A 22,766-nucleotide genomic window follows, 5' to 3' on the forward strand; every position below is an offset into this window, starting at 1 on the left:
ACAGATAAACAATTTACACTTGCATAAATAATTTATTAATAAAATTAACAAATAACTTGATATTTTCATTAAATTTCTTCTTCTGTCCAACAAATTAAGAACTGAAAGATGATTAAAAAATAGCTCAATTATTTCTTTTAGTAATGAAAAATGATGCTTCAATTTCCTCAAACCTCATTTTTCTCATTTTCAAATAAAAAAAATGCTTTAATTCACAGCATGGTGAGAGGATTAAATTAGTCTGGTGGCTAGTAAGGTATCTATAAAAACATTAACTCCCATGTAACAGCCAAGGGTCATCATCGTTAACATGGTTTACTAGGCCTAATATATGTCAAATATTCTGAAAATATTTTGAAGAATGCTGTCATTTAGTAACAATATTTCTAAATGTTGGATAAAAATTAAATATAATAAGGCTTTATAATAATGTTAAAGAGGGAAGGTTTGGTGAGGTACTTAATTTCATCTATTCAATAAATACTAATTCAGCTCCTTTTCTATGTAATATCCTGTACTCGTCAGTGGAGATACAAGTGAGTGAGTTAAGAATAAATATTGAAAATATACAGTAACAGTTCCTTCTTCATGGGACTGATAGTAGGCAGCTTGTGTTTGAAATATTATAGGTTAGGCTCTGAATCCCATTATGTACATGTGAAGACATTACAATCACACAAAAACACATATAGCGATACAAATGCTACTTAACAAATCTTCCCAGAGTGCTTCTATATCCCAGTATTTTATATGTGATAGAAAGGTACAATGGAAATCCACTGAAACTATGACATCATAAAAACTCACTTCCAATTCTTCTTTTTTTTTTTTTTTTTTTTGAAGTAGAAAAGAATAGCTTTATTGCTTTGGCAGGCAAAGGGGGCCACAGTGGGCTAATGTCCTCAAAACTGTGTGTCCCCCAACTTCCAATTCTGATTCTTCTACTTGGTTTGGCAAATTAATTAAGCTCTTTGAGACTATTACATCATATATGAAATGTTCATAACAAAATTGCACAATTTGATATTGAGATAATTTATTTAAAGAAACAGGTCCATAGAAGGCTTTTAAAAGAATTCTATGAACTTACTTATCTTACCCTGTAACAATTAGATATTTTTATTTATCAACAAGTAGGTTTTCATTAGTGTGGATTTTTTCAAGACTTGAAACATAAAATAACCAATATAAATTCTTCTTCATATGTGTTTCATCTTTTGCAATATTCTAGATTAGTGTAAAAATTTAATTTTATATTAAAGAGCACATTCTAATGTTTAAATCTGATTCTAGTCTTATCTTGTTTAATCCTGGAATGATACCCCTTCTGAAGTAATAATATCTCCCAATAGATTTTAGTGTTTATGTTTGTCTTTTAGGTTTGCTATTTCCAAAACTTATGACTTGAATGTAATACTCAAATATTGATGTATATGAAAGAATGAAGACTGATATGGCTTCAGCCACTGCAGAAAATTGAACACCCTCTAAATGGCTAAAGTCTTGCAGCTTTTCTCCTAATAAGGATAGCCTTTTTTTTAAGGGAACATGGATTTTTTTTTTTTTGCATGATGTTTTCTTAACAATGCACTGTCTTAGTCTCTGCATTTATTTCATATTGTGTGTGTGTGTGAGTTTGTCATTTCTGATGTAAGTCAGGGTCTAGTTAAACAGCTTATTTTGAGATGATGGGGTTCCTCTTGATACAATCCTATTCCTATATTGGTAGGAAATTTAAAAAGTAGAACACAGAGGTGACATGATGGAGTATGATCTTCAGGTGGTTGGAATTAGCTACAGTTTAAGGTTGTATTGTGTGGTTGAAAATAGTCTAGGGAACAACCCAATGCACAAACAAAAAGAACACTGAGAATCTTTCCTGAGGAAGTAAAATTACATAATGAAATATTCTCCAATCATTGAGGTCAGGGGTGGAGGGAGGAGGGGAGGATAAAACACAGCAGGGAAAGAAAAGTTTTCTACAACGAAGAGTATTATCAACAAAATAAACTCAGAAAAGACTTCAATTTATTCATCTTTGCACTGCTCTCTCGTCTTCATTTATTACTTAGCCCAATCTCAGAAGCACTACTTGTTTTAGCAGGTAGTAATAGAATTTAATTGATTTAGAATGAATACTAGCTAAGAAGCTAGGAAAGCTACATTTAAAGTTCCTTGGGTTACTAGTTAGTGTATGATTACACTAATCACTTAATCTCTCTGGTTCTCAATCTCTCAATCATAATGAAGGAGTTAGACTAAACTATCTTTAATGTCCCTTCAAGTTCCAACACACTTTTTTGAGATTTGAATATGTTGGTCAGTTTATTTAGCAGCATATTGATCTTGTTGCTGAAATTCGGCCTCTGTACACCTGTGCTGGATTAAATCTCTGAGACAGAGTTCTGGGTGAAGTAGAAAGAAACAGCTTTCTTGCCTTGGCTAATGTCCTCAAGACTGTGTGTCCCACCCTGTAGAGGGTAGTGAGCAGTCTTATAGTGTTCAAGGAGCAGGGCGTGATCAGCTTGTGGACATTTTTCTGATTGGTTGGTGGTGAGGTCATCAGGAGTCAACATCATCACCCTTCTGGTTCCAAACGGTCTGGGGTCTCCATGCTTGTGGGCAGCAGACAGTTAATTTCTCCCACTGGCGGGGGTTTCAGTATCTGCAAAACAGCTCAAAGGACATGGCTTAGAATATTATCTACAGTCCTTGATTAAGAACTAAAAGTCCTTGACTTTGTTTAAAGGCTAAAGTATTATTATTTTATCTTGCTTGACTGTTTTCCTTTCTGCATTTTCTGACTTCCCTGATTAAATTTATTCTTTGACTAAAGTTTTTCTACAGACAAAACACAGGCGCAGGACATGGGTGTGTATCTATTCTGGGAAGGCCTTGTAGGGTCCTGCTTGGTTACAATCGCATGAAGTGAGACGTGAAGATGCTTGCACACTTAAGTATTTAAGAAGTTTTAGACACTTTCAAAGAGAAAACTCTAAAACCAAAATAATCACATAACAAAGAGACTAAAAGGAATAAATTTAAATATTCTAATGAGGGCAATTATATATGCATAAATGTGCGTGTTAGGTATGACTCTTTTTTGTATATGAGGAACAGTTTGAATGTACTTATTATAACCCATTTTTGTTATAAATTTGATTTCAGGTTAAAATAATCTGAAGCATATTGATATTTCTCTTCACAAGCAATTTGCTTCACTAATTCACTTTCTCTAATGCAACATATCTTGGATGTTGCTTTTAGATTCGAAATTTTAGGGGATGAATAGGTAGGAAATACATTAGGTGGTACCTGTATATTTCAAAAGAAGAAGGAGCCAGAATAGCAGACAAAAACATTACCTGTAATACAAAACTTGCTAAAATACCAACTGCAGATGTGCCTGGAGATTATCCAGGAAAAGACATGCTCAACATAAAATTAAAATGTATAACTTATTGAGTACATAAGTTTGAAATCTAAGTTCAAACCTGATTTGTACTTAAGGTAAAAACCAGCTAGGAGATATAAAGCCTATGGCTCTATTTGGCGGTTGATCAAATATAATCATATGATTTAATATAATGTTAAAATACATTGTTTATTAAAGTGCTATAATCTATTTTAAAGTTAAGGAACAATTGGTCACAAAATTAATATTTTTTATCCTGTCCTGTTCTTCTCCAAATATTTAAAAGAACATCAACCTCACATTTATTTCACGTATATGCTAAAAATGCTAATGTTACATTTTCTAATTTGAGTTGGGTCCTCAACAAATAATTCTATTTCCTTGAATAACAAATTAGGTAAGTAGGTTTAGGCAGCATATTGAAATTTTTATATGAAAAGTATGCTCTCTTTCTACCACAAATGTTAGGTTTGTGTTTGTAATGAATGTAATTCAGGATATTCATCCTCCTTGTGTGGACCTCAGATCCCCCCTAGCAACATATGTGTAAAACACAGGGACATACACGGAAATCATCCTTTTGGTAAAATGAGATGACTGAAGAAAACCTTCTGTTCTAGGACATCATTAGGAATGGAATACAGCCTAAGGAGAGAAAGAAAAAAAAAGTTATGCAAACATATCTTAGTGAAAATTTTTCCCTTGCCAATTTTGAAAGTAATGACCACTACAGATTTGCACACCTGCACGGTGCGCCTTACTATTGTAATATCCCACTTGGCTATCTCTCTTCTAGGATTTTATATTAGTGCTTTCTAGAAAATTGATTATCTGAAATAAAGTCTATTCTTACCATCTTATCAATGGAATTTTAAGATCAGATATTTCAGATGAGGCCGAGGGCATCCTGAATACATTTTATGACAATTAGCTCACCGTTATCATGAAAATTTGGGGATAAGGAATTGACAGCGGAAAGAATGACAACGGAGGAAAAAAATGAATATGAATAGTTCACTAGTAAAACATATTCTATACCTCAAAATTACAATGGTTTCTCTTAGAGGAAGTCTCTTTTAATTGTTCACATCCAAAACGGTCAGCTTACACTTGAAAAACCAAGTTCACACAATTTGCAGTCTTTGCTGTTCTGCGCACCTAGTGACATAGGATGTCAGCACAATCAACAGCCCTTTAGCTCCTTCCACCTGTACACCTACCCATTCTCCACAGAATGAGCGTGTGCAGCCTGGGGGTGCTGTAGACTCACGGAAGCCAGAGGGCTTGATGAATTCATAGGTATCACCACGACACGCAAACACCTACTTCGGTCGCCATGAATTTGTTTCTGGTGCAAGAATTGGACAGAGGGTGTACACACTAGTAAGACGTTTCTATGACTTTAACTTTCCTGGCCAAAAATGTGACAAACACACGTTCTCATATCTGAAACTGAAAAAAAATATATATTTTAGAACATGGTGAAGGGGCACAGACACGGGGCTACGACCCCAAACTATTTTCTTTATTTTCAGAAAGGAAAGAGAGTAAGAAATAAGGGAGATATTTAACTACCCATTTAGCAAGCAAGCAGGCATCAGCTTTATCTGTGTCTGGATTGTGAACGTAGGAAATTTAGGACCTTCAAGCCTTCACCGTTGCCTGCTTAAAGCCCCTTTCTTCAAATTCACCCTTACAAGCTACTACTCTCCTAGGAAGGAGGAAAAGAAAATTTCCGCTGACCCAGCTCGTGATTTCCATACAGAGAGCAAATAAATGAATGGAGAGGGGGATGGGACAGTGTGAAGCAATGTGTTTCCTTTTCAACCGCAGAAAATAAGATTACTTACCAAGAACATTTTTATCCGGGGGAAATGTTTATTCCCTCTATCATTCGGCGCCTCAGTCTCTGCAAGAAATCAATTTCCACTCTACCTTTTCCTCCTATTTCTAAAAGAAAGAGAGAGAGAGAGCGAGAGAGGAGGATAATGCTTAAGCTTCAGGATCCAGAGGAAGATACAGAGGGCAAAAGACTCCCACAGCGCTCTTTACCCAGATCCCAGCGCTGAGAGTGAACCTCTGGGGGGAGGAAGGGAGATTCTCTAAGGAGGGTGCGTGTGGTGGGGGTGGCGACTGGGGGATTCATTTCACTGTCAAAACATAAATCATCCGCCAGCCCCTCAGTCACACAAGCAATTCCCTAGGGGAAGTAGGTTTCAAAGAGAAAAGGGAAGTTCCTTAATTGAAAGAGAGAGGGGGGGGGGTGGGGGATTTGGGTTTGGGTTTTGGGCTTGGAGAACGGATGGGGCCGTAGAGGAAAGGGGGAGAAGGAATAAATCTAGTCTTACCCGATCGATCAGGCGATCGTTTGTGCTGTTTCGGGCTATGAAAAAGGCAAGAAAATGCATTCGGCAGCAAAGCCTTTTCTGGCACCCTCTCCCTCCGCAATTGTTTAGGAATAAGAGGTGACGCGGGAGTCTCACAGCCTGCCACCTGCTTCCCCAGGGACGGCCGTCAGAACCTCCAAAGCTCTAGCTTCTAAAGCGAGGCGTTTAGAGCTGAGGTTTCGAAGGGAAGTCAATTGCCTGAAGTCCCGGGGAAGCAGCATTCGCCGAGGAAGCAGGGCCTGGGAGGGCTCCTGCCGCCGCCGCCGCCGCCGCCGCTTCCACCCGCCGGTTCCCTAACCCCCTGCCTAAGCCTCCCGGCACAGCGCCCCCGAAAGCGCCAGGCGACCCGGCCTCCTCTGCGTCTTCAGCCCCCAATGCAAATCGCGGATGCTCTGGTCATCCTAAAGTGACCACAGTGGTTATTGGGGGGCTTGTTTGTGTTGGCCTTCCTTACTACGCCTCCCTCAGTTGCTGCGAGGGAGAGGGTTCAAGGGAAATCCTAGGGAAATGCACTGATGGAATACTATTAATCCTAATGAACATGTTCCCAACGCAGGTAACTCTTAAAGAACTGAGAGTGGGTAGAGCAGAGCAGGATTTCCGAAGCGGTGCCCTCTTGAATTCTCATTGGATCCTTCCCAGCAGCCTAAATCACTCTTGCTGTTGTATCTACCAGGATGACTACAGCCTCGCTCCCTACTTTTCTCTTTATCCCGCTGTCTTCAACACATCCTTTTACTTCTCTTTGCAGATTTATCTGTAGTTCACCTGCTGGTCTCTGGGGTTACACAGCTTCTATTTTTCCCCACCGTATGGGGCTGTACAGTCCGTAAAATTTCACTTTGTCTGCCTAAGGCTCACCACAAATAAGCCCCCTCCCACTCCCCCTGAAATAAAAGGCACCTCTTTCACACTTCGCTTCCCTCCCTTGGGGCTTCCTGGCTCTGCATGTAACTTGTTTTTACCTGGTATGCCACCAGGAACTGCTGATTATTTCAAAGTTGCACCACCCTGAAGCTCATCACTTTACCTTGCTTTGGAAGATCATGGAGTATCTGTTGGCATCTTGGATGTATTTTTCTCTTAGTCATCTTGCTTCCTGAAATTTCCTCTGGTAAGTTCTTCTCTTTATACGTTGTGAGAAACTTAGTGCTAGTGTTATTTTTAATAAGCTTGTTTGTTTAAAAGATGTCTCATTTCTTACATTTTTGTCACTTTCAGAACTCAAAGATCTATGTGAATGTGTTGATTAATTAGTACGTTAGTTGAAGTTGTGCCGATGTAGCCCATGTAATGAATTACCCCATCACCTTTTACATTCTTTATTTATTTCTGCCCTCATTTATATTTCAGGTTATAGGAAACATTAACCATCCCCCCCTCCCCCAGTAATGCTTCTTGGCACACATTCTTAAGCCATTTGAAAGGTCAAATTTTATGTTTATCTAAGAGTAAGCTTAACACAGACCTTCTGACAATTGCAGGGTCTGGCAAAGTACACTCTTTCCTGATCTTCAGAAGGTTGTTCAGGTCACTGTTTGTTCATTGTAAGCAATTACATGACTAGGGAGGACTTTTGTAAAGTGTATTTTTATGAGTTCAGCAGGATACTAAGCACTAAAAGCCACTGTATGGTAACATGAGTGTGAGTTTTGAGTGGCCCATTTTTTTTTTTTTTTTACAACATCCCAAATCACACATGAACACATTATTTTGGGTGTTGTATTTAAATTCAGGCATCACATTGGGGAGTAGGTTTCCGATTTTGTGAATTTAGCGGGTGAACAGTTAGTTGGACCCAGAGTGCTCATTTCAGAGGAAGAGAGCTCTCAGAAGAAAGCACTGATTATCTTGGTACTAATCATTGAAATTCAGGGACAGACTTTATATGAAAAATTTTATTGCCTCACTCTTCACACTTGTTCAACCCCCAGACTCAATTTTAATAAGCATGTTAATATGTCAGTTGTTTTTTCTTCTTTTATGAGATTAACTGACAGTTATGATTATCACTTCCCCTTTAAGTATAGGTGTGCTGAGAAACATTTAAATCTTAGCTTTTACTTCACACATTGACAAGGACACAGAATTTATTAAATGCCAGACCCGAATGTATCAGTCGTCTCTAATGCATGCTGAGGTTTGGGGTTTTTCTCTGTGAACCCACCCCACCCCCGAACCCCTCCCCATAAGAACAAGTTGCTGGTTTCTACATTTCTGGTTATTGGGATGGATGGAAGTGAAAACCTATTGTTCAAGATTTTCTTTCTTTCCTTCTTTCTTTCTTCCTTTTTCTCTCCCCCCCACTTTTTAAAAAAAATTTCTCGAAAAGAACTATTTCTGTCGTCATTGATGGCTGACTCGACACCTTAAGTCATGCTTTTTTAAATTCAAAAGCCCTTTTAGCTTCCAGACAGAAAAGTACTCCAGCTGCGGCATCATCCATCCCCCAGTCTCGGGATTCAAGGGCTTTTCCCCCTTGGCTTCCACCGAGAGAACGGGGCTGTCTGTGGTCCGCACCACTGGGCTCCCCTCACCCGTCACTAGTTTCTACCTGGTCTCCTTCCCAGCCTGGTCGTCCTGCCTGACAAGTGCCATCAGCGCCCGAGACTTCAGCTGAAGAAACGAGGGGCTTACCATAATTCACCAATTCAAACATCCTCTTTGGAGGACTGCTGCTGTTGCGCAGGAGTGGAGGGAGGGAAGAAAAAAAAAAAAAACACCAACTTTCCGTGCAGTCAGATCTTTGCTTCTTAACCTAGTCTACTCCAGTAAGGCACAGACGTCAGGTACTTGGGTAAGTGCGTTTTTTTTTTTTTTTTTTTTCTTTTCCTGTATCATAACCTGAAACTCAGGTTGGTGGAGGGGAGATGTGCATTGCACCGTCAAGGACGCTTTAACCGGGAGGGCGAGCAACAGGCGACTGTGCCTGGAGATTTGTCCGCAGCTCGTGGCAACGCCTAAGCCACCTGGGCGCCGGGAGCACGGAGGACAAGGTGCCCTGTAGACCGGGCGGCCCGGGCTTGGCGCCGGAAACGGGGATGACCCTCGCGGGTGGGGACCGTGCCCCGCGCCCCGCCCGCTCCGCCGGCGCAGGCTCGGCTCTAGGCCCCTGCGGCTAACGTGCGCCCGGCGTGGGCATTCGCAGCCCCGGAGGCGGGCGCGCGCCAGGGGGTTCATCCTTGCTTCACGCGCCATTTCCAGTCTTCCTCCCGCCGAATTTGAGCAAAACCTCTTTTCTGTGCTAGAGGCCAGATTTGGGAGCTCTAGAATCCCTCAGCAGCGCCCATCTGCGTTTGTATTCATTAATTATTATTATTATTATTTTTAATGAGCTGTACCTAGGACTAAGAAATGACGGCTCTCCAGCATGCCTGCTTCATAAAAAATGAGTCTCCATCCACCCGTTTAGTTGGGCTTAGAATAGCTGACTTCTCAGGCTCTGTGTGAAAGTGTTGCTCTCACCGTCACACCCCTCCCTTCCTTCACCAACTCGCAGGAATCCGGAGGGTGGAGCGGTGGGGGAAAGAAAGAGTTGGAGTTGAACTTGGAGCCAGAGGTTGGAATATAAGTGAAAAGCAAAGAGTAAGGGTTGTGAGTCTTTCAGCTTCCGATATACCCACTTGCAAGTTGGGCTTTTCGGTTCCCGTCCCCCTTTCCTGGAGGCGGGGCGGGAGGTAGGAGGATCCAGGCTGGGAGCGCTCCCCTCCGGCGTCTACCCGAGAGGGGGTGGTGCTTCTTGGCTGCTGGTGATGATCGTTCTGCAGCCGAGCAGTGGCAGAGAGTTTAAGACTCCGATGGCTGTTCTGTCTCCAAGAGTTGAGCCACAGTCCCTTTTACTTTGCACCAGGTCAGAAACGTAATCAGCCCTTTAGAGCAGGGACCACCTTCTGGTGGGAATCCGACTGGGAAACGCTGGGGAGGCTCTACCCTCGAAGATAAGAGGCATGTTTCCGGCTGTGTGAGATACCAACCGGAGGCTTGAAACGAGGAAGAGGTGACTGGGGTTGCTAAATAACCCTCCTATTGCTTACAAATAGTCTAGCCGGTCAAATAGATGTAAGCAAAGAAGAAAGCACCAGGGTATAAAACTGTCACAGCAGCTTCGAAGACAGATGATTCAGATTTGGGGTACTTTTTCTTTTGCGAGCTGTTTAGATTTGTCATCATGCAGTTAAGCAGGTAAGGACTGAATGTCTATATTTTATTGACAATGATATAACCTGTGTTTGACCCCTCCCGTGATAATTTTTCCCTGTTTGAAGCGATGGAATACATGTATTTTCAAATGGGTCTGCTGTGATGCATAACTTCTTGATATTTGCATTCAAGAACCATTTAAATCCACTTAAATGTTTAACATGCATTCACTTGAATGTTCAAGGTACATTTATTTAAATGTTTAACAATGTTACAAAAATCCTAAACTGGGCCAAGGTGAGAGGAAGAAATGGGGAGGGTAGAAGTTAGAGGAAGGAATGTAGAACCCTAATGAAGGATGTAAGCTAGTAGTTTTAAGCAGAAATGCCTTAAAACTGCTTCTTGTTAAGGTCATAGACCTGAATATATAAAGGAGAATTGGAGAACTATTAAGGGCATCTTCAACTAGCAATTTAATTCTGACTACTTGAGAGAAATGTTTTGTGGGTATTTTCATGTAATTTTCTCAGTTTCAAAAAAAAAAAAAAAATCCTTGGGGTAAAGGTGGGTTGGGTTGTCAAATAGGATGAGAAAAGAGCTTGCCCTAAAGCAGTGTTATGTATGACCCCAGTATAGAAATCTTTGGGCTTAGGAAACCGGTTGGAAACTGAAAAATAAAATATAAACACGTTTTATAAATTATGGAAAATCTCCCATAAATAAAGCTTTGAAAATTCCAGGTTTTGGAGATGTATAATGTTACCAGCCAATAGATTTCTTTCACTATCAGACGTAACAACCCCCAAAAATCTCAATTAAAATGAAAAACACAATTTGAATGTTATGTTATTATTATTGATATTGTTTTGCTATGTTTTGCTTACATGTTGAAGGAGTCTGGAGTCCCCACACAGTGAAGCAAAAAATTTTGATAAGATATAATCCTAAAACTATTTCATTTATTTCTAACAGTTTTTCTTCTCTAAGAAATTGTATTCTTTAAGATTTTTCTCTGGAAATAATTTTAGTACTTACATTTATTGACGTAGATCCCTGATCAATAATTTTTCTGCTTGTAAGGCTCACTGATAACATCTTGAAGAAATATGAAAGATAATTGTGACTTTGGGTCATAAAATTGCAAAGTTATGGTGTTTTTCTTAGTTTGATGCAAGAGGTAGGTTTTACTCCACTGGAAAAAGTAATTTATCAATGAATTCTAATTTCTCAGTTCTTTTGCATTTTACCCTCTGGAGTTCTATTGCAGTGAATATACCATTATTATACATTGTATTACATATGTATGCCCACTTTTGGGTGAGTGAAGAAGGTGTTTATTTTAAATTACATTGCTTTAATAGTGTTTTGAAATGAAGTAGACATGATACCATATGATTGATTTCATTTATCATTTAATCAGATAATATGTCATTCCAGCTTCTCATGAGATATTTTCTCTTAATAAACTCAACATTGTAATGGAAATGTACATTTTTTTATAAAATACAGTACATTTTGATTTTCTTCATGCAGAATGATTGATATATGATAATCAAGTAAATCAAACCTAAGTAGGAAGAAACCATTGGGACTCTAAGAGTGTGTGTGTGCATGTGTGTGTGTATCATATACATACATGCATATATGAAATTAGCCTTACTCCTAGATTTGTGTGTTTTCTAAATAAAGATGGAATTTCTTTTCAGAATAGTGCCTTTGTGTGTTTCTCTCTACAAGTGCAAAGAACTCAACAGATAGGACTTCAAAACTTTCATGCTCTGTTATCAGCCTATACTTCAGTTTCCTATATTACCTGTTAGTGTGATTTTTTTCATATTATCTCCGAAAAGAGTAGTTACTGACTAGAGTGTCTAAAATTTTAATAATTTAGAAAATTAGATATTAGTATTAGAAGTTCAAAGTTCAGACGCAAAGACAAATGTAACGCCCATGCAAGTTTAGCACAAATCTATCTTTTATTAAAAAATATCCCAAATGTGTTTGTATGTTATGATTATGACTTATGATTAATGAGGTCCTCTTCTAAGATTCTTAACAGTTTTCTTTTTACCTCCTAGTATTCGGTTATTGTGAAAAGTAGAGAGAGATGGATCTAAGAATCCTTCCTCAATTTTATTTCTAGTTCCATCTCACTAATGCGATCCTAGTAAGGTTTCTTGACTACTCCTTCCACCTCTCATCTCTCACATGGTTGAAAACACCATCTACTTCATAGTGTTTTTGCAGAAAAAATGACAGAAGAGATGAGGATGCTTTAAAAAGACAAATGTTATGAAAACAAAATGTATTTTGAAAACGATACCATGTATGTTTGATTTTTTTGTTTGGTTTCTGGATAAAATTCTTTTTCCATGCAAGAAGTAATGTTGACTCAACTGAAAAAAAAATTAGTACCAAATATTCTTGGTCTATGTTTTTATGGTGTCTAATGAGTTTACATAGTATCTCTTTTGTTTTGATATTGTGTAGCTAAAAAACAAAAAACAAAAAACACAAGCTTAAAGAGTACACTCCTTAAGGCACATTAGTTCTTATTTACATTGTATTTACCTTGGCTTTAATGAAGTTCTCGGAGAAGAGTCACTTTTACAAAAATAGTTGCTCTTGATTGACTTTTCAGCGTCATTTCGTGAAAGTCTGATTTCTTAGCAGATTTATATTAACTTGTTGATCTCTGTCAGATCAAACTGTTCTCATATAACAGCTTTCATAATGAAGAAACTCGAGAAAAGCCAGACTTGTAATTTCTCACATTATCAACTCATATTCAGCTTACCAGGATTAATTAGGTGACATCTAGCATTGTTGGTGTTTTAATTTAGCAGCTACATGGATAATTTCATTTAGACATTTAGTAGTGTAACTCTGACCAGTTTTTCCATGCACTGCTATTTGGCTTTATGATTTTAATGTTTACAATTCATGAGTTCTAAAGGAGAGCAAAAGAAAAAAAATTGTGTTTAATATTATTGATTGCTAATGGATGATCTTGATTCTTAAAAGAAGGAAACAGTATTAAGATGTTTATTCTATTCTATAAAAGAGTAAAAGATTCTCTGAAGATGAAATTTAAGCATAAACACTAATGGCCCTTTTGCTGAAAATACATCTAGAAGTCCTGGCCTAGCTCCCTTTTTTTTTTTTTTTCTTTTTAGCGATATCAAATAGCCACTCAAACCATTTTACACTGGTCATCAAATATCCTCATCAATAACATTTTAAGGCTTTTATTGCTATCATTTCAAGGCATATTTGATGGGTTATTTAGAATATTTATATCCAATTAGTTATTTGTAGACCTATCCAGTTACAAAGTCTCCATAGATAATTATTTCATAAGCTATGAATTAGCTCTTCTATCCTTAAGGTTTGAAATAAAGGATTCATGCAAACAGTTCTGGGATATTTCTCAATTTCATATTCAAAGTAACAAATCATGAATAACTAATAGATGCTCTAATTGAAATAAACACAGTTATTTTCTAACCAGTTTCTTTTCCCCCAAGATGAAAAGACATAACTAATATACTTTTAATGAGCTGATTGAATTACTACATATTTTATCATGACATAAATAGTTGTGTTAATTTTGTAACTGTTTATTTTTAACCAGGAAAGCATAAATTCAGATGTGGAAAAATGACATGCAATATAATAAATTAGGAAATCTTAAAGATTCTTATTCTTCTATATTCATTGTTATTTCTTACACACAATTCATAATTTCTCAATTTTTTTATTTTTTGAGTTTAGAGTTAAAAATGGTATTCATCCTCAGTGTAAACTATTTTTATTTATAATAATTTTTTTTAGGAGCATTTGTATTAATGCATAAACCCTAATTTACTCAGATGTGGATGCCTCTAAAAGCACCCAAGGCACAACAAATTTCTTTTACTAGCTGATAAAGGAGCTACCATATTACAGTTTCAGCAAATTAAATCTATAAAATACACATTTATTGATTAAATTAATAAATATGTTAACATTACATTCGAACGTATTGTAGCTCTCTGCTATATAAGAATTATTGTCTCATAATGGTGTGTTTCATTTAAATTCCATTATAGCTTTATTGTGAAAGAATACTTACAGATAGACTTATTCTTCCTGATTTCTGCAGATATCAGACAACCTCATCAGGATTGAGCTGTTTTTTATGAACTTTTCTGGAGTTTTGCATTTTGTTAATTTTAAAAGCTATCTCTAGAATATTGCACTATAAGAAGCAATCTAGCCTTGGGAAGACAAGAATTGAGTAAGCATGCATTTGAGCTTTTCAGTGTCAAACAGTGGCTGTGTATAAACACACTGCTACTTTACAGATTCATTTAACACTCTCACACTGAAAACTATAATCTTTAAAACATTTCAGATGCTGTCCACAAACATAAGCCAGTTTGGGAAAGTGATTAAGTCAAATCAAGGAGTAAATTTAGCATGGGTTCACTCAAGTATCAAAATACAAAATCACATATGTTTATGCAGGTTGCTCATCATGTGTTCTTTGTAATTTGTAATATCTTTGATATGCATGCACTTTTAAGATGCAAGTATTTGTAACTGTTTTAATACTGTGTACAGAAGCTCCTTCTGTTTAGCTAAAGTAAATATAGAACAAAAGTTAATTCAATCGCGAAATTCCTGGGGTAGACAATACGGTTGTGGCTTTCCTGTCTTTAGTGTGGCAATATTTCTGATGGTTTGAAAAGTCAGCCCCATAAATGTATGTACAGAGATGGTGGAACAGTCTTTTTCAGACGTGAACACCTCAAATAGTAATGAACAAAATCTAAATATTTAGAAGAAAATCATTAAAGGTGGAATAAATCACACAATAAACAAATGCTCCTTTAAGATAATTAACCCATACTTTTCATAACAGCAAATATATTAATATACAGACCAAGTCTAGCTTACTCAAAACATTTAAATTGAGTGGCTTTACTTGAATTTACAATGAGAATTTCTGACTATTCATTCAGACCTGTCACCAATATACAAAGTTTCAATACATTATATACATGTGAAAAGTAATATTTCCAAGATTATACTATCAAATAATGTGGAAGAAGACTAAAGTTTCCAAAATTGAATAATCTAGAAAAAAAATGAATTGCCAGTGATCAATGAACAACAGCAACAAACTAGAAAGTATATTTTCTGTTCCTTATTACTAATTTCACTCCAAATGAAGTTTTTAAACAACTTGTTAATTTGAATTCAAAACCTGTCTTGAGTAAGCGATTATGATAGCATGTGAATTTTTTGGATTTGTAAGAGATACTCTTTCCTACTTACTGAAAGTTTCACAATCACTTAAAAAATAGCACTTTCATGTTTTGAAATGTGAACTAAGAGAAATGAATCCAGTCTTCCCTGTGAATTGAAACTTAAAGTTCATAGCTAAGAAAAAGGCAATCCCAAGCAATTTCTTAAGAAGCACAAAATTATTCTTGAACCTTTTTTTTTGACTAAAGTACTTGTTTTCAGCATCTTCTCACCTTTGAGTGGAGACAGATTCTAGACTTACACCCCTCCTCCCCAACACACACAGATTTTTGTAACACTTCTCTCCTTATTTGAGAACTTGTAGATCAAGGACATGTTATTGACATTTTAAATGTATAGCTATCTTTATATTTCAGCTAAAAAGGTAACACTAATTATGTTTTAACTGTGTGGAGAAAAATAACTTGGAGCATCCATGTTTCCTCTTAGAGTGAACTCTAGCAGGTTTTCCTGTGTCTCTTCCATCCATCCATGAAATGTGGACATTTTAACACATCTCTTATTTAACCAATCTAAAAGATGAAACAACAAATTACAATCATATGAAGACAGGCCAGAATGCATATGAAAGATCACTCATGTCATTATAACTTTGTAAATCTATCCTTAACAGCTTCTCTTTAAGGACATCAATTCGGATTTAGAGTAAGACCCAACAACTCCAATATAAACTGCTGTGATTAACTATTAAAAATATTTCTTTCTCATCAATAATATTGAATCAATAAGGTAAACAAAAGTTTAACTAGCTTCACATGATTCTTTCATGACAAAAGTGATAATAATTTGATATGCTTTACTGTCTTTTAGATATAAAAGAATTGCAAAATTCTAAGCTGAAGATAATGTATTTGCTCAGAATTTGAAATTGGATAATTATTAACCATTTATTAAAAGTTTATCTATTACCAAATTTTGGTCTCAGATAAGTCCTGCAATATTGATTTCTATGATTATTATTTAGAAGGTATTTCCTGACCAGTTCAGACAATATGATTTTTAAAATTACCACTAGTACACTAGTATACATGATATGCTGGGTATTAGCTAACACTCAACAGTTTCTATGTGTCAGATATAGTAATGCCCCATTTATTTTTCCCTATAATATCTTTCAAAATCTGGCTGGCTCTTTTTATATAAAAACTCTCTTCAAGAATATAGATTTAAAAAAAAATAGGTTTACTTTACTTTACTTTTGAAACTTCATATCTTAAATTCTTTATATCTCCCTGAATTTGGAGACAGTTTGAGATATTTCAAAAGTTAAAGTAATATATTGACAAGAGTGGTCCTTGAAAATACCAAATGCTTTCAAAATTCTAAGTTGGGGAATAATGGGGAAAGCAGGTGTTCACTGTGAGAAAAAAGTTTAGTTACACAAGGTAGAATATATTGCCAATACCAGGCACTGTAAGGGTAGCTACCATATGCAAATATGGGCCATCCCAGCATCTTTGGCAACTGGGTAAGCTGTGCAAAAGTCCATTGCTGAAGACTCACTCTATAGTTAGAAATACCCAGAGTTCTGACCCTCTTTGTTAGCTGGTGGTTCAGAAGAAATTGGAAAACAGCAGAGATTTAACTACTTGCTGCTAGATTGGTTTGCTTGTTGTAGATCATGTCTTTTTGTTACTTTTGGTTCTTTTTCAAGAAATATTTATTGGATGTCTGATCAATGGTGTGCGCTAGGGTAAAGCTTGGGAATATAACAATGAAAAGATACAATTGCACTTAAGAGGCTTATGGTTTTTTTTGCTATTTTGATGTACGCTTTGATTTAATTAATCCACTCAGGCAAATTTAATGCTTGGTCACCCATTTTATTTTGACACATGTCCAAATTTGATATTGTACATATAATTCTCTTTAAGAGAAGAGGAGGGCTGTCAAATTCCTCAGTATATAGATAGGTCAGTAAAGAAAGAATTTTCTATCTAGAGAGTTAAAGGATGACTATTAAGAGAAATGGAGGAACCAGGACAGTTCTGCTAATAAAGTCATAATAATGCTCAGAGTGATAATTAAGTTGACATCTGATTGTGTGGTGATTTTGTTAGCTTTTCTTAATGGAAACATTTTTAATGGGTTATGCCTTTTGATTTTTAGGGATTAAAATTAATAAAAAATCATATGAACATTACAAAAATGCGCTTTATAAATTTAATTTTCTTATTCCATCATGTATTTATTGAGGGCCTTCCCTGTACCAGGTACTTTTGCTGTTGGTGCAGGTGCATTAGTGAATCAAACAACACAAATCCTTGCCTAATGTTGCTTATGCTGGAATTCATTATTACATTATTACAGGAATTTCAGGAATTATTGCATTATTACAGGAATTATTATCCTGTAAGTTGAATGACCCCTGTAACCAGAATTAGAAGATAGGTTAGGAGTCCACTGACAATGTTTATAACCCACACTCCTAGGTTGAAAAGTTTGAATATTTTCATTTCCTTGCAAATGGATAAAAAGAAACTGAAGATTATTATTTTGAAATTTTAAAAGTTTTCCCTATGACCTAAATAATTGGAATCCTTAAAAAACACTTTTTAATAATTTTACTAAACTTTCTTTGAAACTTTCTTAAATGTACGCTTGTGTGTGTGTGTGTGACTTCAGAAGATACACTTCTATTTGTGTTTCTCTGTAATTTCTAATTAAAAAGCTTATTTCACCTTCTAGGCCTGGTTAACTCCAAAACAAGTTTTAGTCCCCTTATAGATCAAGAGATTGATTTATTGTCCATTTGGACACCAAACTTCAAGATTTCTGAACTTTATCCCAGTATTATGTCTTAGTCTTAGAATATATTAGTGAGCCTTTATTTACAGTAGTAGTTCACATGCCTTTGCTGAGCAACAAGTTAGTATTGTACTTTCAATTTTTACTCAGGATCACTATAAATATTTTTTTAAAAAGCATTTCTAAAGCTTTGCAAAACGGTAACTGCTGACGTTGTCCATAAAGGCAGGGGCAAAAGGTTTGTTATCTTTGTATTTGCACGGATTTGCACATAGTATGTTTTTTCAATGAACTTTTTCCTCAAATTCCCTTTAAATTTACATTTATGTGACAGAATTCTTTTTACTAACAGGAGATATTTTATTCTCCTCACAAACTAGAATGCTTTTTATTATTGGATCATGCCAGAAAAAGCAGAATCATATTGCCAGTTATAGTAACCATATTAAATCCAGATATCTGTTACCATTATCTCCACTCCTGTACATTGATTTTTTTTTTTTTTTTTTTTTTTTTTTGCGGTACGCGGGCCTCTCACTGTTGTGGCCTCTCCCGTTGCGCAGCACAGGCTCCGGACGCGCAGGCTCAGCGGCCCAGCTCAGCGGCATGTGGGATCTTCCCAGACCGGGGCGCGAACCCGTGTCCCTTGCATCGGCAGGCGGACTCTCAACCACTGCGCCACCAGGGGAAGCCCTACATTGATTATTTTAATCTTTATTTTAGGCTGTCTTCTGTTCCTCTGTTTTGGTAGTCAAAGATACTAGTTATAATAAGGTTTCTGAAGCATTCCTCATATTTTGCTTTAAAATTAGATTTTATAATCTAAATATACTATTCTAAACATCCTGCATCCGTGGTCACTTTCCTTTTGAATTAAAATTGAGTACAATCTGAATCTTACCAAGATTTTTAAAATATAATCACTTATGTTGAAACACCAAGATATTTTCTATTTAAAATGTAAAGATAACCCAGTTTACTCTTGAACTTTGGGCTTTTAAGAATAATTTCTCCTATGTTCTGGACAGAATTAAAGAATGAAACTCACTTTCTCTTCATTTTTTCTAATCAGTTCTACCATTAGGTAGTAGCATTTAACTTCCTCTTTATTGGTAGGACAAGATTGTATTGACAGGATCAAGCAGGAGATTAGTTCCCTCTGCAGTATAACCTCCTCAGAGGAATACAAACCCTCATTAAGATGGAAAACACTTAAAGCTGTAATTCAGAGGCACTGTATTGCCTGATCAGCTAAATAAAATAAATAACGACAAGGACCCTCTGGAATACAGGTTTAGCAGAGTTAAATGACTAAAAAGATTAACTTCTAAGGCCAGACTTACAATGTGATTTAAAACAAGGAAGCCCAATTTTTTTTTTAAGAATAAGAAAAGTGAAAAAGTACAATAATAATGCATTACTAACATACTAAATAATGAAAATCTCTTATAAGCAGACTTAATGAAGCAGCTCATAAGGTTGCAAAAATAAAATAAAATAAAGAGGAATTCAAGTCAGTGCATGTTCCAAAACCTTACAATGTGCATGACAGTTTTAAGCATTAGAGGCCAAAGGGATTACTATGCCAGCCGATCCTTCATCATCTGGTCATAAACAAAGGTGTTTAAGAGAATAATAGTATATTGTAAAATTTAGAAGACTAATGAATGGAAGTCCATCCACTCTGCAGTTATTTTAATAATTTTCAAAGCACCATATTGAAAAGAATGTAAGGTAGTTGTTAACCCACCAAAACGTTTGTCTTTCAAATTCAAAAGGAATTGCTAATTCAGATGAATGCATTCCATTCTTTCTGTAGTCTTTGAGTGAGTAACCTCAGGTTTCTGTGATGCCTGGAGTTGAAAGGGTTTGGTTTTTTTGTTTTTTTTTTTTTGTTTTTGCTTTAGGGATTAGCATTACTTTTAGCTTTTTATAAATTAGTTTTACTTTCTTAAGGGAAAAATGAAAGAATTATCAATTCATAAGGAAAAGAAAAGCTTAGTTTTTGGTTTAATTCCTAGATAGACTTAGTGATAAATTGCATAGCTAAAAGTCAGAATGATTTCATTCCCATTTCAACATATTACTATTTATTTGAACCAGATGCACAGACAAAGGTAAAGCAATCATTTCTCTATACCCCTGGTGAAATATAGAAGAGAGTGGCAAAATCCTACCTATTTATATGGAATATGGTACACATAATGTAAATCATGCAAAATTTTATAACTTGATGAATTTCTTGACATCTTTACATAATAAAATGCCAAATTCTACTCCATTAGGCTATTTAAAAATTCAATACCTTTAAATAAACAATGTCTAGATTATGGAAGAGCAATTTTAGGTCATTTGAAATCTAAAATTACAGATCATAACTAGAATTTAATTAAAGCCATAAATTAATACATCATTACTAAAGTGAGGATGTAAATCATTGAATAATGGAACTCATTCTTTTATTAAATTTGGCTATATACTATATGTAGGTCATGAACATTCAAAGATGAAAATCCATATGCACATGCATATAATAAGATGATGCATTATATTATCCATATGTGTTTGAGTAAGCTCTTCAGATTGAATACTTGAATTTAACTGGTGTTCTTAAAAAGCTATACCTTTAAAATTACTTTTGCTATATCCAGGGATCTTCCTTGCCAAAAGTTACTCTAAAATATAACATATATGTATTTTTTAGCAGTAGTCCTGAGTTTTCACACTATTGTTCCTTAAAATAATCTTATTAGAAATGATCCTCATATTCTTGTCATTATTTGGCATGTTTGGGAACATAAGAAAACTCACCTTATATAAAACTTCATGATTACATTTCAACAGAATATTAAAGTCATCTCATTCCACTGAAATGTTATTATTTCTCCCATTGTGAGATACCAATTCTGTTTTATGTATGTTGGATAGTATTTTTTTCTTTTAGTAAAACTATAAAGCAATTTATAACAAGATTGAGTAATCAAGCCTATTGAATTAATCTTACAGTATCTCTGAACAGCAGAGAGGTAAATTAAATCAGTCTGATCGTGAGTATACTTTTTAGCCCAATAAATAACACATACAAGCTGAAAACCTTAGTTTTCTGATTTTTTTTAGTTTATGGTACATGTCTCAAAAGATATTAAACTGAATCACATTTAGTTGATTAAAATATAATCTTTATTGAAAACATTAAATTATATGGAGCAGATATGCTTTGAAAACCCATACTATGTAAACCTATATGATGAAAACTCATAATATGTAGTTACTCAGAGCCCTTGCTTATAATAGCCTGAGATTAAAATTATCCCATTTTAATTTTATTTTCTATTTTTATTATTTATATTGTCCATTTAAAAATTTTATTTTGTTCAAAAGCATTTCAGTAAGTGGCAACAAAAATCCTAATAAATAACCCTCAATATGCAATTAGTTCTAATTAGGCTGTAGCGTGGTGTAACAGGGAGAGCTTGGTTTTCAGTCTGACTTCAAGAGAAATGCCATTGAAAGCTTGCTCTGCTGCATGTTTATTCACCTTGAACCTCAGTCATCTAAATAAGCAAATGGTGAAAATAATATATACCACACTGTGTAGCTTGGAGGTAAAATAAGGAAATACTTGTAAAATGCTTGGCATATCAAACGAACTCAATAAATGTTTATTTTGTTGTGAAGGAAATAAGTATAGCATGTCATTCTCATTATCACTGTCTTCCCCTCACCCCTCCACCCCGACCCTATAATGTTTGGAGGGGCTTCAGATAAAGTTATCCCTAGAATATGACCTTACAAAGGGGGAGGGGCAAGCCATTCAACTCTGTTTCTATATTATTATTCTTTAAATTCAACAGTTGCAATACTATGTAACACACTGTACTTGTTCATGAGAAGAGGATTTGTGTTTGACTTTCTCTGTGAACTCTCATTCATTTTGTCTATCTTTTGAAACCATGAATAATGGAACATAAATGAAAAGATTCCTAGTTTTCCACAATTGTGTGTGAGATCATGATAATACCTTATATTTTTACCTAAAGCTAGTACAGTAATTAATAACGATGCTTTCATATTCTTGTTCTTAACAATTTTTGAAGGTTAAGAATGCTTTGCTTTGATACTACTTGAACATGTCATTTATGTTTATGATTTGGACACAGAAACCATGACCTCAGAACTCCATTTCTCAGCTATCAAAGCCTTTGCCATCCCGAAGCATAGCTCAGACGCAAACTCCTTCGTAAAACGTTCTTTTTTATTTCCACATTGAAGAAGTTTTCTTAATCTTGCCATCCATATCACATTAATGACACCTCAATTTAGTACTTAATCAATCATCATTTATTCATTCACTCAGACAATACTTATTAAGCAACTTTATTTCAGGCACTTTGCTAACTGTACTCAGCTGTCATTAAAATAGGAATGATTATTGTCCTCCTAAAACAAAGTTTATTTGGAGGCAGGGGAGATATGCAGGCAAATAGATAAAATATACAGATAAATATGCAGTGTAAATATGCTATAATAGAGGAAGTAATGGCTTCATAAACTATGACCAGTCTAGCTGAAAGGGTCACAGAGGCTTTGTGGAGGAAGTCACAACCTAGGCTGAAGTTCAAAGATAGGGTATTGTTGGGCAGGTGAAGGGATTCAAGTAGAAATCATGGTTCAGGTGCAGTAAACTGCATAAGGAAAGATGCTGAGGACAGGGAGAAAGTGAGGTAAATTTGTGGAATACAACTATGACTGAAACAGGGTTG

The 22,766-nt window shown here is 35.7% G+C and overlaps 1 protein-coding gene across 1 annotated transcript in view; it reads left to right on the forward strand.

The window, feature by feature from the left end:
• The first annotated feature begins 9,553 nt into the window (after positions 1-9,553).
• The window catches only part of BRINP3 (BMP/retinoic acid inducible neural specific 3), a 440,693-nt gene continuing 427,480 nt past the window's right edge, over positions 9,554-22,766 (forward strand). Inside the window, exon 1 of the mRNA XM_007101505.1 lies at positions 9,554-9,984. The gene's annotated coding sequence lies outside the window, so the exon portion shown is untranslated. The remainder of the gene's footprint in view (positions 9,985-22,766) is intronic.

Source organism: Physeter macrocephalus, chromosome 4 (genome assembly GCF_002837175.3).
Source record: "Physeter macrocephalus isolate SW-GA chromosome 4, ASM283717v5, whole genome shotgun sequence".
Taxonomy (NCBI): Eukaryota; Metazoa; Chordata; class Mammalia; order Artiodactyla; family Physeteridae; genus Physeter; species Physeter macrocephalus.